The sequence below is a fragment of the Teleopsis dalmanni genome, chromosome 1 (genome assembly GCF_002237135.1).
Source record: "Teleopsis dalmanni isolate 2A chromosome 1, ASM223713v2, whole genome shotgun sequence".
Taxonomy (NCBI): Eukaryota; Metazoa; Arthropoda; class Insecta; order Diptera; family Diopsidae; genus Teleopsis; species Teleopsis dalmanni.
In genome coordinates, this window is record NC_051846.1 from 112,282,777 (window position 1) to 112,295,316 (window position 12,540).

Below are 12,540 nucleotides of genomic sequence, written 5' to 3' on the forward strand. Positions count from 1 at the left end.
GACATCATATGGCATCACATTTTCAACATCAATTACATCTTGGGTATTGGATTTTCAAGACTCTATCGTGAATGATACAACTTTTATTGTTCGCTGGGAATATCATTTTGTCATTTTGTACAATTGTTTGATTTTGTATTTATTTTACGTCCAACAATATCGGAGCTGCTGGCCAAAAATATTCGGAGATGTGGCAACAAAAAGTGGACCAATAATGAGGTAAATCTCATTCTAGATTTCCTTGAGGAAACAGATAGTTTTAAGGTATATATGTTATATATTCGCCTTATCGAGTTTATTTATTTTTTTGTATTGTATTAGACTGCAACAGCTCAAATATTTTATAGGAAACTTGTAGCAACGAAAAATATTAGCGCAACTTGGCATATGTTGCAGTTGAAAATACACCATTTAAGACAAAGTTAGAGGAAAGCAAGTGATTGGTATAATTCAACAGCCGCAGGCCTTGGAGAAAATGATCAACTTATTACAAATAAAACGCTATTATTATTTTTATTTATGTTTTTATAGATAAAATTGAAAAAATGTGCCCTTTCTATAGTCGTTTGTGCACTATATTGTGCACAACACATAAGCACAGTGTCACTTATTGCATTGTCATCATCACTATCAACTTCTGAAATTCGTAAAAATATAAATCTACTGCTATATTAAACATATAAATGCACGAATCTAAATTGCCCATTATTCCGCAGCTGCAAAATCCAGCAAGCATTCAATATATTCTGTTTTTCACTGCTTTTTGGCATTGTTAAAACGTAAACAAAAATCAGCTGTTCTAAATATTTTCAAGACTAATATGCACAAAGTGTTGTTGTAGTTGTGGTTTTTGTAATTACACCTTTATGTTAATATTAAACAATGAATTAACAACGATGTTTTTACTTCTCAATTACTATATAAAATTACTATTTAAAATTATATATTTTAATTTTAAAATTTGTTTTCTTAGTTTACTAAAAACTTCTGTCCAATTGATTTCTTGAATGTGTACTGCGTTATCACCACAGTGTATTTACGATTATTTGAGTTTGCAATGAAGCACATTAAACGATGCACAGACATCCTAAATATCCCTATTATATTTATAATAACCTATATTCTATACTTAAATGTAGACTGTGTTGACGAAAAAATCTTGTCGGGAAATGTTGCAAATATTGCTGCCATCTTTAGTTAAAGTATAATTCTATCCCACACCTGCGGTGGTCTCAAAGGAAAAACATCTTTGCGGGAGTATCCATTTTTGTGGGACGCTATTTTTGGTACTAACAGAAAATTTTATTTAATATAGCTGCTTTTTAAAAATAGTTCTTTTCAATTTATAGAAGTAACAAGAAATGGAAAATCATTCAGCGACTTTTTAATAGACCTGCGAAATGCGTTAAGACTGGCTAAAAATCGTCTTAACAAGCAAAACTTTCGGGCAAAGCGAAAGGAGAACCAATCAAAATATGGTAATAAAAAACGTATTGAAAATTGGTCGTAATAACAATTAATTAATAACCCAAATTTAAGATATAAAACTTTACGTTCTAAATATGCTTTTCTTTGTTAAAACTTGTTATTAAAATAAAAGAATTTTAAATGTTAATAACCTTGAACTAACAAAAATATGAAAATTGTCAAATTTAAAGAAATTTGATAATAAATATACATATATTCTTTTATTATTTGTATTGTCTATTTTTCTATTTCTTAACTACGGTCCTTTACTGTCCTTCTCATTTTAACTAATGCACTTAACGACCTTTTTCACTATTGTAATGAACCTTTCGGCCGAGGTCCCAGGGTTGTTACAAGAAAATTTCTTTATAAGCCCGAATCTTCGCGTCGTATAATAATTCTAAAACTCGGGTTATTTCAGTTTATTTTTATTTTTAAAAAATAAAAATTTTTACAATATTTATATTTATACTTATTTACTAACAAATTTTATTACTAATACAAATATGGAAAATTACTATAATTCCTGTAAAAAGAAACCCAATTAGCATTACGAGGAGTGTCCAAAGTTACTGACTAGGCTACGTTGCTTCGAATCAGCGTTATATACTAGGCTACGCTGATAGGTTGGGAATCAATAAGAACACCCAGGTACCGCAGGGATGACTTCGAGATAATTTCGAAACCACCGCTTAAAAACGAGAAGACTTCTCGTTTTTTTTCGAGTACTGAGTAGCACTGCTTCTGTCTTTTGAACCGCCAGTTGGACTCCGTTGTCGCAAAGCCAACTGGTTACCTTGTCAACAGCTGCTGAGCACTGCTCCGTGATTTCCTCTATTGTTTTCGCAACGACAACGATTGCAAGGTCTTCAGCGTATGCCAAAATTGTGCAATTCTCTGGATGGATGACTTTAAGTACACCATCGTACATCGAATTCCACAGAGCAGGATCAAGTACGGAGCCTTGTGGAACACCGCAAGTAACCGTGTACTGCTTGATTCCATCGTCTGTCTGAACGTGAAACCATCTACCGCAGGGTTGCATTTATAAATGCCTTTCATGGCTGACTAACAGTAATAGTCGTCACACTATTTAAGCAAAGATATATGAGTTTTTAATTTAATATTGAGATTAATACACCAATAAACCTAAAAAAGATATGAATATGAATGCAGATAAAATATTTTTAGATGCCTTTATCGAATGTTTCAAAAGTAATCGCTGTTTGTGGGATGTCCAAAGCTGTGAATACAAAGATCGCAAAAAAAAGACGCGACATATACTGAATTAATAAGCATATATAGTGAAATTCCCCTAACTCGAATAGTCAAGGGAACGGGAAAGTTCGAGTTTGGGAAATTTCGAGTTATAGAGAACACACTTTTTTTTTAATCTTTTACTAAATTTTTTTTATTTAAAATATTCAGTTACATTTTTTTACTTTTTGCTACTCTACTTTTAATTTCCAAAGTTCAATATACGCACGTAATTTTATTTAGTTAGAATATATCATCCGGTGCGTTTGCTCTGAAATGAATAAATGTTTAAATTGTCTTTATCGCATCTTTATTTGTGGCAATTGTGTCTGCAAACTGACTCACCTTTTCTCTTGCAGTAAGTATCCATTGTAACATAGCTTCATCCACGTTTTCTTATTTACATATTGTAATCCATTTACGTTTATTATTACCGAACTCTCTTTTTAAGTTGTCCTTATTTTTTAAAATCGTTGATAAGGTGTTACAAGGAATTCCATATTTTTCGCCTATGTCTTTTTTCTTTTTGTCACCTTTTTCTACTTCCATAATTAAATTAATTTTTTTCCAGATTGTCAAACACTTCAAATTTCTTTTACCCTTGTTTGTGATTGAAAGGCTATTGCTTCATTGACAATAAGCACAACTCCATCATCGCATTAGGGAAATTTACAATAATAAGAGCAGTTGTTAGCCATCTAAGTGTCGCTATAAGTTAGAATCCAATAATGCTTCACAAGTTAGAAAAGTAACTGACAAAAGTATTTGAAAATATAAAACAAAAAATTCGAGTTGGTGAGATAAATTTAAAGGGAAGTGCTAAAAAACTACATGAATTTTTACTTCGAGTTCCAGAAATAGTCGAGTTATGGGAATTCGACATATAGGTTTGAACTGAACATCATACCAGTTGTGATTCGATTGAACATCGTTGCATGAGGTTGGGTGGATTTATTATAAATCCTCATCCACCCACTTTATGGGTATTTCGTTTGCATAAGCGTAGCGCTTCTTTGTACTCTAGATTCTTTGGTACTTGTATATTTTTCTGTTATAAATTATAACTTATAATATATTATAAGGAATAAACTTTGCATACAAAAAATAATTTTAAATCTATAAATGACAAAATACAAGAGATGCAAAAATTTAAAATTTTTAAATTTCCACACAATAATGCTGAAATAAGATAAATTTTCATTTAAGTTTTATGCATATTTCCTATATAAATGTTTTGCAAAAGTATTTCACTATTTATATTAAAATATTAGTTAGTGTTTATTTTATGTTCACATTGAGATTATAATAACATTAAAAACATTTTTTTTTGTCTTTTTAATTTTTTATTGGATTTCCTACAAAATTTAAGTCATTTTGTGAACTAAAATTTGCATTTAAACTTCAAACAGTCAAACTTCCATAACTCGAAGTCCAAAAACTAGAATTATATTTTAAGATATTTATTAATTTATATAAAATCAAATACAGCACAGATGTTATAGTGAAGTAAAATAATTAGAAATTAGTGTTTGGAATTTTAATTTTTCTTGTTATTTTCAGTAAAAAGACATTCCATTTTATTTTAAGCCTTATAGTGATCATCAGTTGTAGGATCATTCGTTTGCAAATATAAATTCAGAATTTTGAATGAGTCTTCTACTTCATTCTTCGAAGGCTGATAAACAATTACATCCACCGAACCCTCATCAGCTATAGTGCTCAATAATATCGTCATCTGTAAGGAAGTTTGATGTGCAAATTTTATTCTCAAGCTTAATATAATCGTTAAGAGTAGCATTGGAAGTTATTTTATTTATTTTAAACCACTCTGCCAGCGACTGGCATTTGCACAAAGAAGCAACATAAGATAGAACAAATTAAACATATGGTTTGGAAAAAGGGACTTCCCCTAACACCAAAATGCATTTATATTTAAAACAAAAATTTGACATATTCCTATCGGCACTGAACGAAATTTTTGCTCGAGTTATAGAAGTTCGAGTTTTGAAAGCAGAATTGTATGTAATTTGCTCTCTAAAACCTTGGTGCACTGTTTTTGGTTCGAGTTATAGAAAATCCGAGTTATAGAAGTTCGAATTATGGACGTTTGACTCTACTACTTTAATGATTACTCAAAACCATCTGAAATTGAAAGTGGTCTTTACGTAGGCAATAATTTATATTAAAATGTGTCATTTCATATAAGGCGTAATATGATTAAATCACATCATGAACTCTAATAATTTTTGTGTTTATAATATCATTTAAAATCTGAAGAAAATATTCATATGTATATTCTACACATAAACAATACAAACAAAGAAAGAAATATTTTTTCAACGTTTTTTTTATGTAAAATTTATATTATGTTATAAAAACATAAATTTTCAAAAGCAATTTCTTTTCGTTACGCTCGAAGGTGGCGGAGTTTACGTTCGAAGGGTATTTTTTGGTACATAAACTTTTATAAATTTGAAATTTAATATTTAATAATATTTATTATTATGTTGAAGGTAGTTGAGTCAGTGCACTTGAGCGCTTTTACTCTCTATTAATTGCAAGGTTGCTTCATTACCCCCCTCTACGCCTTGACATTAATTTATTAATTTATTTATTCATTTATTTATTCATTTATTTATATAGATTTCAGCTATAATTTTAAAGCTCATTCATTTTTTTTCCATTGCTGTTGTTAATGGAGCAATATATTTTTTAAATAATGATAATAATAAATTCAAATCAAAATCAGCAGATCAGTAGTTGTTTCTTTTTCAAACGTGAAGTTCTAAGTGTTGGAGCCAACTATCTGGCTTGAGGGTTGGGATGTACACTAAGCTTCGTAAGATATTTGCCTATGTATGCTCGGGCAGCATCCTTTACTAGTGGGATGTTTAAATCCTTATGGATATTGGAGTTTTTTACGTACCACGGGACTCCTGTTATTTTACGTGTGATGAAGTTTTGCACTCTTTGAATCTATGCAATATTTGTAGAGCAAGCTCAACACCATAAATTAATTCCATAAGTCCATATAGGTTTAATGATACAGTTGTACAGTAAGAGTTTGTTTTCAAGACTTAGTTTACTGTTTGGGTTCATAAGCCATAGAGCTGATTAAACTTTAATTTAATTTGTGTTTTCTTACTATCTAAGTGTTTGCTCCAAGTCAACCTTCTATCAAGATGAATGCCAAGATACTTTACGTCGTTTGCTTGCAGAATTGGAGTGTTGTACAGCGTAACTTGTGGACAAGTCTCTTTTCTTAGTGCAAACGTTATTTGAACACTTTTTGATTCATTTACTTTTATCCTCCATTTGGCCAACCACTCCTCAACAAGACGCAGATGAAGTGACAAATTCTGAGAGGTCATTTTAGGGTTTCTATGTACACTAAGGATTGCAGTATCGTCTGCAAAAGTTGAGATTTTATGGTTAGAAAAGTGAGGAAGATCGGCTGTATATAGTAAATATGAAAACGGCTCAAAAACACTTCCCTGGGGAACACCTGCCATTATTTCAACTTCTCTTGAAGTGAAAGAGTTATGTTTCAAACGAAATTTTCTAAGAATAATGTATAAGCCATTTTGTACGTGTAAAAATTATACATGTAAATAAAATATTTAAACACATTTGCATGTGTATTTTCTAAATTAAAGTAATTAGGTTATGAGGTGTTTTACGGTAGAGTTTTTTATGCGGACCCTATCCACCGCATAAAAAAAACATATTTTTAATTTTGTTGCAAACACTAATTTTTATATCTTCTCGTGAATTTTTGATCGATTTTTTTATGCGTTTTTTTTTCTGCGTTTTTTTCTGCACAAAAACAGGCATGTCTGTATTTATTTTAAGACATGAGATAAATTCGGTAAATAATTATTTATGTATTAATCCATCACTTTTGTATTAAAATTCAATTGAACAAGACAGTTTTCTATCACGAATTGCAAATGATAAAACTTTCTTTTAAAGACTTCCGTGCTTGAATAATTAAAATCTTACAAACGGTCTTACGGTCTCTCTTACAAAAATATTACGCAAGACTTTTAACGATCTTTGTCAGAGTTGACTTGTAAATATTAAGAAATGAATTTGAAGACATTTGAAGCAATTTTATTGTATTTATGTATATACAGTAGAGGCTCACAAATTAGAACCGTTTGGTGTTTTTGGATAGTTCGAACTTTCGAAAAGTTCTAATTTCTGGACTGTTTTTATTTCTATACAAAACGATTAAAATATTTTTTAATGAATCATTAAAATTTCATTTTGCAGTTGAAATCAATCTCTTACTTTGAATGCTGATTCATCTTTATTAGGATAAACTTGATCAAAAATTACTTTCATCTTTGTCTTTAATATTGGTCCATTAGGTGTACACTTCTTTTCAGGCCCATTTATATGTTAAGTCTTTTCCGAGTTAGTGCATCATGGCACTTTTACTCTATGATAGCTTTTTCATTTCTGAAAATGCCAATCTTTCTTCTGATTTCTGATCTCTTTTACTTCCCGGATCTCCAGTAATCTGGGCAAATTTACGGACTCTGTTTCGGTGCCTGATCATGTGTTTAATATGCTGAGGAATGTTAAAGTAGTTGCTGGGTTTTCTATTGCTGGTCCATTTAAAAACCATTTAAACATTTAGTGCATATAATATTTTGAATTATTTTGTTTCTAATTTCTGGACAATTCGAATTTGTAAGAGCTGTAATTTGTGAGTCTCTACTGTATGTATATGTATTTGTGACTTAAATAAATTAAAAATTTTTTCATTATTTTACTTCAGTTAAAAGAACACCGAAAATAATTTCAGGGTCGTAACTAAACATTTCGACGACAACAAGAAAAATTACTTCACATACCAACTGAAGAGTAGTAAAGGCCATGTTGTCGTCATTAAAGGTAATGAGTCAGAGGTAAAACCAATCGCGATCACAAATGCCCTAAGCGAAAAAGGCTTTAGTGCAAGAGCAGTTATAAATACTGTTAATACTGTTGAACTTCACCCGGAAGCTTCTAAGCTTTCAAAAAATGAGAGCCATCCTATCTACAATATACAGTACTTACTTCACTGTAAAATTAGCGTTGAGGAGCCCAACAAATGATATAGTAGGGCAAAATGTACAAACTGCCAAGAGTATGGCCATACTAAGTCAAACTGTACTCTTCGTACAGTCAAAAACAATATATACAGTCTCCAATATATAATGTAAACGGTGGAGATTAAAAATGCAGATTAACTTAATCTCGTTCTGTTAATATCACAATGTCAAAAACAACTGTGGTTGCGCTACTCCGGTGTTTTCGCATCATGTCATAGGCAAACATCATATTTTAGTATGAAGCCAGTATAAAATTTCAGCAAAAATCAAATTTTAAATAATTTGGAAGACTTGTGTATTTCATGCACACGAAGCCAGTCATATATTTGAAGAAAAAAAAGCACACAAACAAAATCCAAGCATCACATTCAAAAATATTGTCTCACCTACCCATGCATATATATATTTAGTAAGTGTGCAATAAAAAGAAGAGTAGAAAAAATTTACCAACAAACTTACATACGCATGAACTAGAAGCTATGTGTGCATTTGCTCTGATATTAGAGTTTTTTCCAGAGTTCGAAAGGGGTGCACAAAATCGCACACTGCACTGTGCGAGTGGAAATTATTTTTAAAATATGCACACGCACATTTGTGGTGTTAAGCAGAAAAATGCACGCACTCAAATTTGTTGTGCGATTTCAAATTTCACATCGCACAAAGCAATGATTGTGCACACAGATTCGTGCACACACAATTGTGCTGTGCGACTGATTTACAAAAATATGCACAATCAGATGTGCGAGAAAATTTTATGCTCGCACCGCACTGTGCCACAAAAAATTCTCTCTGCACACGAGTGTGTTGCTCATATTACGTTTGCACAAATGTGCACAAATGTTTTTTTTTTAAGCTATACGAGCTAAGGGATGTGGAATCTTCAAAAGATACTGGTAGCCCGTACTACCTGCATGCACGATTCGCAACCAAGACTTACTCTTTTGCTTGATATTTGCGCCTACGTACTAAACCTCATCCTAACACCGTGTCTCTTCTAACCATAAATCCCTCCGGAACCACCTTTAAGCATTACTTCGGAGGGTGGTGATTCAGCGATTGCTGTCATCTCTTACTGCTCTTCTAGTTCTCTCTGCTGCTCTCTGTTCTTCTGTGATTTCTTTCGCAAAAATACACACCAGGTTCTAGATTTCTGTTGACTTTAACATCAGTTGGATGATGTTATCAGGTGTGACCTGCTCTCTGGTTGCTCTTGCCAAGGAGCTGCGGTGGCTCTCATATCTCGGGCAATCAAAGAACACATGTTCCACCGTTTCTTTTGTATATGGACATGCTGGGCACGTGTCGTCTTCGTCATGTTTGAACTTAAAAAGATGTGCTCTGAAGCAGCCGTGTCCAGTTAACATCTGGGTTAGGTAGTAGTTCTCCTGCCCATGCTTTCTGTTGGTCCAATCACTTATCTTCGGAATGAGCCTATGCGTCCATCTTCCTTTTGTGGATATATCCCAACTCTGTTGCCACTTATTCAATGCTTCTTCATTGAGCTGATTGAAGTTTGTAACCCCAATTCTTTTTGCTACATGCTTTTCCTTTTCAATTTCTGCTTCCTGCTGTAGTGGCATCATTCCGGCAATAACCATGGCCGCGTCAGTAGATACTGTACGGAATGCGGAAACAACTCTGAGAGCGCATCTTCTGTAGGCTGCGTCTACTCCTAATCTGTACATCTTTTTATTCATTGCATCTGCCCATATGGGAGCCGCATATATAGCAGTAGACTTAACTACATTTGTGAGTAACTGCTTCTTCTGTTGTCTAGGTCCACCTATATTGGGCATTATTCGCGATAGTACACACGTTGTTTTCGCAAATCTTGCAGCAACATATCGTAAATGCTCTTTGAAGGTGAGTCTATTGTCAATCATTACTCCTAGATACTTGATTGCTTGTTTTGATGTGACTCGCTCATTGCCAACAGTTATTGTAATGTACTCAATCTTTTTCCTGCTGCTTACAAGAAGGACTTCAGTTTTATGATCAGCAAGTTTGAGGCCTACACTTGTGATCCAGCTTCTTACCATAGCGACCGCATCGTTGCATGTTGATTGTATCTTTTCTATATGTTTCCCTTTAACCACCAGCGCGATGTCATCAGCAAATCCAATTATTTCTGCGCCTTCTGGGAGCTCAAGTCTCAGCACATCGTCATACATAATGTTCCACAATATTGGGCCCAGTACCGAGCCCTGTGGTACCCCTGCTGTTACTTGGTATGACTTTGCGCCTCTGTCTGTGTAATACAAAAGCATTCTCTCTTTAAAATAGTCAACGATTAATTCTACTAGGTACTTTGGAACGTCTTTCCCTTGAAGTGCTGCTAGAACAGTGTCCCAGTCCGCTGAGTTAAATGCGTTTTTAACGTCTAATGTAATGATGACACAGTATTCTTTGTCTCCTTCGAGCCAACGGTCTCCTTTAATGGCATCTTTTGCTATGGCTATGACTGCTTCCACGGCCTCAATTGTGGATCGTGCCTTCCGAAAACCAAATTGTCTATCTGATAAACCATTGCCATTCAAGGCTTCTTCTAGTCTTCGGCTAATTATCTTTTCCAAAAGTTTACCGGCCGTATCAATCATACATAGCGGGCGGTAGCCTGATGCATCTTGTACGTTATTGCCCTTTGGTATAAGCACCAACCTTTGTATTTTCCATATCTGGGGGAATGTTCTCTCCTTTATACATGCGTTGAACACTTCCCTGAATGAATCAACGTTGATTTCTGTGGCCATCTTTAGTGCCAGATTTGGTATTCCATCTACTCCAGGTGCTTTGGTTAGTTTCAAACCTTTGCATACTACTTCCAATTCTTGCCTGCTAACCTCAGGTATTTTATTCTGTGGCTCACTATCTTGTACTGTATAGGTTATATCAGCTCTCTGCGGGAAGAGACCTTCAACTATTGCTTGTAGCTTAGCTGCGTCTGTTGTAACTGGTGGACGGTAGCTATATAATTTTTTCATAACGACTTTATATCCTAGTCCCCAGGGGTTATTATCGACCTCCTCACACATTTCCTTGAAGCATCTTGCCTTGCTATTCGATATCGCCTTTTTTAGTTCAGTTCTCGATGTTTTATAGGCTTCTTGGTGCGCTATAAAATTTTCGCGACCCCTTGCTCTTTGACATAGTCGTCGCGCATGTTTGCATTTTCTTCTCAGTTCGGAAATTTGGTCAGTCCACCAATGCACATGTTGTCTGCCATTCCGCCGGCCTTTCTTTGCCATAGATGCGTTACATGAATTTGTTATGCAGCGCATCAGTTGTATTGCTTTATCATTCGCACTGCCAGTTAGGTGGATGTTGTCCATTGAGAGCTTAAAAGCTTCTTTGTCCAAAGTTAACTCCTTCCATAGCGGATTTGGAGTGGCTACCGCAGGAATGGTTCTTGCTGAGCGGTCATGTATTTCGAATATGATAGCTTGGTGGTCACCATGTGTGTAGATATCTGACACTTGCCACTCAGTTGAATTAGCTAGTGGATCGCTGATAAATGTCAAATCAATCTTAGAGCTTCTACCGTTCCTTGTGAATGTATCCTTTTGGCCGCAGTTCAGTAATACTACATCCAGGGTGGCCAATGCTTCTAGTAGGCACTCTCCCCTGGGGTTTGTCAATGTTGAGCCCCATTCAATGGCCCAGGCATTGAAGTCACCGGCAATCACTATCGGCTTCATATTTTTAGCGTCGCTAACAATATTGTCCAGTCTTTGTTTGTATTCTTCGATTGATAGACTGGGAGGTAAATAACAGCTGAAAAACGTTATTCCATTCACTGTACTTTTTACGTATGCTTCCCCTCCGTCGAAGACCTTCTCTAGTGGGAATTTACCACACGTCCATATCGATGCCTTGTTGCACTTGCTGGTAGCCCAGCAGTGATTGTCTAGTGTACTATAATGTTCGCTCATTATAGCTAGATCTATTTTTAATTCGCGTACAGTCTGCTTTAACAGATCCTGTGCCGCTTCACAGTGGTTTAAGTTCAGCTGTAAAACTTTCATCTTTTTTTATTTAGTATCCTCCGGCGGGCAGTCAAGTAGTGGGGACATTTAGGTCCTCCCGTAATATGGTTAGCGTCAATATTTGTGTCATTTCTACAAAGTAGGCAGTGAGGGGCACCTTGACACGCTTTAGCAAGGTGGTCCTCTCCACCACACTTGTAGCAGTGTTTTGACCAGTCTTTGGAGCTCTGACAGTTCCTTGCCACATGTCAAAAATCGAAGCATTTGTAACATCTTCTGGGGGTAACTTTTTGGAGTAATCGGCACACGGTCCATCCAACTCGTAGTTTGCCCACCTCCTCAGCTTTACCGGCCAGCTTCTTTGGTATTACAATTATAGCCGTTCTGGTACCTCCAGGGGCATTTCTTATTGTTTTGATCGCCGAGGGATGTATTTCGCCTAGTTGGTTTTTCCATGCATCAATTATTTCCTCTTCTGTGGTTATTTCGTCCAGGTATCGTAGTTCAAAGGTAGCTTCCTCCGTTAGCGTTTTGACCTCTATTTCCTCAGGTAGTATACTTTTGATGTGGTCTTGGTGGACACTTGTTATTGTTTCTGCTGATCTTTTGAATTCAAGCAGAAGTTCCCCTTTTTGTGTTTTCCTGATAGAGTGAACATCATTACCGACTGCTTTAAGCTCTGGAGCTCCTTTTACTTTCCGGAGTATGTCCGCAAAGGAAAGTTTCTCAGA